Genomic DNA, 7,073 nt, shown 5'->3' with positions numbered 1-7,073 from the left:
AATAAACCAATAGGAAAAATAGCAAGGAAAAACAGCAAGGCACACTGACATCAGCGTACAAAAGACACTGACAGTGTAGAATGACATCATGATCAGTGTACAACATCCACTGTCACCAATAAAAGGCAGACATACTGACATCCAAGTACAAAAAACAAACTGACATCAATATAAGACAGAAACATTGTCATTAATACAAGGCAGACACTGACATTAGAGAAATACAAATAAATTGACATCATTGTTGGACACTCACTTTATATATTAATGTAGATCAGACACACTGACACCAATGTAAGACAGGCACACTGACATCAGTGTACCAAAGACAAACTGGCATTTGTGTACAATGACATCAGTGTACAACAGACACTGTCACCAATATAAGACGGACACATCGACACCAATATAATACAGACCCTGTCACCAATATGAGACAGACACAACGACATCAATATCAGACAGACACTTTCACCAATATAAGACGGACACAGTGACATCAATATAAGACACTGTCCCCAATATAAGACAGACACAACGACATCAATATCAGACAGACACTGTCACCAGTTTAAGACGGACACACCGACATCAATATCAGACAGACACTGTCACCAATATAAGACAGACACATGGACATCAATATCAGACAGACACTGTCACCAATATAAGACGGACACACCGACATCAATATCAGACAGACAGTGTCACCAATATAAGATGGACACAACGACATCAATATCAGACAGACAGTGTCACCAATATAAGATGGACACAACGATATCAATATCAGACAGACACTCACCAATATAAGACGGACACAACGACATCAATATGAGAAACTGTCACCAATATAAGACAGACACACCGACATCAATATAAGACAGACACACTGTCAACAATATCAGGCAGACATTGTCACCAATATAAGATGGACACAACGACATCAATATCAGACAGACACTGCCACCAATATAAGATGGACACAACGACATCAATATAAGACAGACACTGTCACACATATACACACACACTGACATCTGTGTCCAAAAGACAATTGACATTAGTGTACAATGACATCAGAGTACAACATACACTGACATTAATGTAAGACAGGCACTGTCACTATAATAAGACAAACAGTCACCAATATAAACAGACACATTGTCACCAACGTAAGACAGACAGATTGACATCAGTGTACAACGAACACTGTCGCCAATATAAGACGGACACACTGACATGAATGTAAAACACTGTTATGAATGTATTACAGACACTGCCATCATTGTAAGACAGACATACTTAATTCTTTGTAGGACAACACATTGACACGTATGTAAAACACACTGTCACCAATATAAGACAGACACAACGACATCAATGTAAAACAGACAAAATGTCATTCATATAAAAACACTGACATTAATGTAAGACGGACACAATGACATTCATTTAAGAATGACACCGGTATCATTGTAATACACGTGTAAGATAGACAGACTGATATCAAAAAAATACATACAATAACATCAAAGTAAGACAGACACTGATATCAATGTAAGACTGACATCAATGTAAGACTAACAGATTGACAAATATATATGATAAACATACTGAAATCAATGTAATGCAGACACACCGACACCATTGTAAAACAGACACTCATCCGTGTAAGACAGACACTAACATTAATGTTAGACAGACCCACTAAAATTAATGTTAGACAGACACACTAACATTAATGTTAGACAGACACACTAACGTTAATGTTAGACAGACACACTAACGTTAATGTTAGACAGACACACTAACGTTAATGTTAGACAGACACACTAACGTTAATGTTAGACAGACACACTAACATTAATGTTAGACAGACACACTAACATTAATGTTAGACAGACACACTAACATTAATGTTAGACAGACACACTAACATTAATGTTAGACAGACACACTAACATTAATGTAAGACAGACACACTAACTTTAATGTTAGACAGACACACTAACGTTAATGTAAGACAGACCCACTAACATCAATGTTAGACAGACACACTAACATTAATGTTAGACAGACCCACTAACATCAATGTTAGACAGACACACTAACGTTAATGTTAGACAGACACACTAACGTCAATGTAAGACAGACACACTAACATTAATGTTAGACAGACACACTAACATTAATGTTAGACAGACACACTAACATTAATGTTAGACAGACACACTAACGTTAATGTTAGACACACTAACATTAATGTTAGACAGACACACTGACATTAATGTTAGACAGACACACTAAAATTAATGTTAGACAGACACACTGACATTAATGTTAGACATACACACTAACATTAATGTTAGACAGACACACTAACGTTAATGTTAGACAGACACACTAACGTTAATGTAAGACAGACACACTAACATTAATGTTAGACAGACACACTAACATTAATGTTGGACAGACACACTAACGTTAATGTTAGACAGACACACTAACATTAATGTAAGACAGACAACGTCAATGTAAGACAGACACACTAACGTTAATGTTAGACAGACACACTAACGTTAATGTTAGACAGACACACTAACATCAATGTTAGACAGACACACTAATATTAATGTTAGACAGACACACTAACGTCAATGTAAGACAGACACACTAACGTTAATGTTAGACAGACACACTAACATGAATGTTAGACAGACACACTAACATTAATGTTAGACAGACACACTAACATCAATGTTAGACAGACACACTAACATTAATGTTAGACAGACACACTAACGTTAATGTTAGACAGACACACTAACATTAATGTTAGACAGACACACTAACATTAATGTTAGACAGACACACTAACATTAATGTTAGACAGACACACTAACATTAATGTTAGACAGACACACTAATATTAATGTTAGACAGACACACTAACGTCAATGTAAGACAGACACACTAACGTTAATGTTAGACAGACACACTAACATGAATGTTAGACAGACACACTAACATTAATGTTAGACAGACACACTAACATCAATGTTAGACAGACACACTAACATTAATGTTAGACAGACACACTAACGTTAATGTTAGACAGACACACTAACATTAATGTTAGACAGACACACTAACATTAATGTTAGACAGACACACTAACATTAATGTTAGACAGACACACTAACATTAATGTTAGACAGACACACTAACATTAATGTTAGACAGACACACTAACGTTAATGTTAGACAGACACACTAACGTTAATGTTAGACAGACACACTAACGTTAATGTTAGACAGACCTACTAGCGTTAATGTTAGACAGACCCACTAACATTTATGTTAGACAGACCCACTAACATTAATGTTAGACAGACACACTAACATTAATGTTAGACAGACACACTAACGTCAATGTAAGACAGACCCACTAACGTCAATGTTAGACAGACACACTAACGTTAATGTAAGACAGACCCACTAACGTCAATGTTAGACAGACCCACTAACGTTAATGTTAGACAGACACACTAACGTCAATGTTAGACAGACACACTAACGTTAATGTAAGACAGACACACTAACATTAATGTTAGACAGACACACTAACATTAATGTTAGACAGACACACTAACATTAATGTTAGACAGACACACTAACATTAATGTTAGACAGACACACTAACATTAATGTTAGACAGACACACTAACATTAATGTTAGACAGACACACTAACATTAATGTAAGACAGACACACTAACATCAATGTTAGACAGACACACTAACATCAATGTTAGACAGACACACTAACATCAATGTTAGACAGACACACAAACATCAATGTTAGACAGACACACTAACATTAATGTTAGACAGACACACTAACATTAATGTTAGACAGACACACTAACATTAATGTTAGACAGACACACTAACATTAATGTTAGACAGACACACTAACATTAATGTAAGACAGACACACTAACATTAATGTTAGACAGACACACTAACATTAATGTTAGACAGACACACTAACATTAATGTTAGACAGACACACTAACATTAATGTTAGACAGACACACTAACATTAATGTTAGACAGACACACTAACATCAATGTTAGACAGACACACTAACATTAATGTAAGACAGACACACTAACATCAATGAAGGACAGACACACTAACATTAATGTTAGACAGACACACTAACATTAATGTTAGACAGACACACTAACATTAATGTTAGACAGACACACTAACATTAATGTTAGACAGACCCACTAGCGTTAATGTTAGACAGACCCACTAACATTAATGTTAGACAGACACACTAACATTAATGTTAGACAGACACACTAACATTAATGTTAGACAGACACACTAACATTAATGTTAGACAGACACACTAACATTAATGTTAGACAGACACACTAACATTAATGTAAGACAGACACACTAACTTTAATGTTAGACAGACACACTAACATTAATGTTAGACAGTCACACTAACATTAATGTAAGACAGACACACTAACATCAATGTTAGACAGACACACTAACATCAATGTTAGACAGACACACTAACGTTAATGTTAGACAGACACACTAACGTCAATGTAAGACAGACACACTAACATTAATGTTAGACAGACACACTAACATTAATGTTAGACAGACACACTAATATTAATGTTAGACAGACACACTAACGTTAATGTTAGACACACTAACATTAATGTTAGACAGACACACTGACATTAATGTTAGACAGACACACTAAAATTAATGTTAGACAGACACACTGACATTAATGTTAGACAGACACACTAACATTAATGTTAGACAGACACACTAACGTTAATGTTAGACAGACACACTAACGTTAATGTAAGACAGACACACTAACATTAATGTTAGACAGACACACTAACATTAATGTTGGACAGACACACTAACGTTAATGTTAGACAGACACACTAACATTAATGTAAGACAGACAACGTCAATGTAAGACAGACACACTAACGTTAATGTTAGACAGACACACTAACGTTAATGTTAGACAGACACACTAACATCAATGTTAGACAGACACACTAATATTAATGTTAGACAGACACACTAACGTCAATGTAAGACAGACACACTAACGTTAATGTTAGACAGACACACTAACATGAATGTTAGACAGACACACTAACATTAATGTTAGACAGACACACTAACATCAATGTTAGACAGACACACTAACATTAATGTTAGACAGACACACTAACGTTAATGTTAGACAGACACACTAACATTAATGTTAGACAGACACACTAACATTAATGTTAGACAGACACACTAACATTAATGTTAGACAGACACACTAACATTAATGTTAGACAGACACACTAACGTTAATGTTAGACAGACACACTAACATTAATGTTAGACAGACACACTAACGTTAATGTTAGACAGACACACTAACGTTAATGTTAGACAGACACACTAACGTTAATGTTAGACAGACCCACTAGCGTTAATGTTAGACAGACCCACTAACATTTATGTTAGACAGACCCACTAACATTAATGTTAGACAGACACACTAACATTAATGTTAGACAGACACACTAACGTCAATGTAAGACAGACCCACTAACGTCAATGTTAGACAGACACACTAACGTTAATGTTAGACAGACCCACTAACGTCAATGTTAGACAGACCCACTAACGTTAATGTTAGACAGACACACTAACGTCAATGTTAGACAGACACACTAACGTCAATGTAAGACAGACACACTAACATTAATGTTAGACAGACACACTAACATTAATGTTAGACAGACACACTAACATTAATGTTAGACAGACACACTAACATTAATGTTAGACAGACACACTAACATTAATGTTAGACAGACACACTAACATTAATGTTAGACAGACACACTAACATTAATGTAAGACAGACACACTAACATCAATGTTAGACAGACACACTAACATCAATGTTAGACAGACACACTAACATCAATGTTAGACAGACACACAAACATCAATGTTAGACAGACACACTAACATTAATGTTAGACAGACACACTAACATTAATGTTAGACAGACACACTAACATTAATGTTAGACAGACACACTAACATTAATGTTAGACAGACACACTAACATTAATGTAAGACAGACACACTAACATCAATGTTAGACAGACACACTAACATTAATGTTAGACAGACACACTAACATCAATGTTAGACAGACACACTAACATTAATGTAAGACAGACACACTAACATCAATGAAGGACAGACACACTAACATTAATGTTAGACAGACACACTAACATTAATGTTAGACAGACACACTAACATTAATGTTAGACAGACACACTAACATTAATGTTAGACAGACCCACTAGCGTTAATGTTAGACAGACCCACTAACATTAATGTTAGACAGACACACTAACATTAATGTTAGACAGACACACTAACATTAATGTTAGACAGACACACTAACATTAATGAAGGACAGACATACTGACATCAATGTATTAGACATACTGACATCAATAAAAGACACACATCAATGTATAAGACACACACTAGCATCAATATATGACAGACACATTGACATAAATGACAGGCATTGACATCAATGTATCAAACACACTGACATCAATGTATCAAACACACTTACATCAATGTATCAGACGCAAACTAGCATCAATATATGACAGACACATTGACATAAATGACAGGCATTGACATCAATCTTAGACAAACACACGGACTTCCATGTCCTGAATATAAGACAGACACTGACACCAATGTTGGATTGACACATTGACATAAATATAAGACACTGCCATCAGTGTAGGGCAAATTCGCCAACATCAATGTAAAGCACTGACATCAATGTAAGACAGACACAGTCACTTTGATGTAAGACATACACTGAAATGTCTGTGGACGACGAACTTTTACGTATAGAAAGGACACTTTGAGATTTATGCGAGTATGACAATCTTATTTTGAGATAAGAT

Source organism: Crassostrea angulata, unplaced genomic scaffold, assembly GCF_025612915.1.
Source record: "Crassostrea angulata isolate pt1a10 unplaced genomic scaffold, ASM2561291v2 HiC_scaffold_67, whole genome shotgun sequence".
In the NCBI taxonomy this organism is placed as follows: Eukaryota; Metazoa; Mollusca; class Bivalvia; order Ostreida; family Ostreidae; genus Magallana; species Magallana angulata.
The sequence above is the reverse complement of the archived record's forward strand: the minus strand, read 5'-3'. Positions refer to the sequence as shown.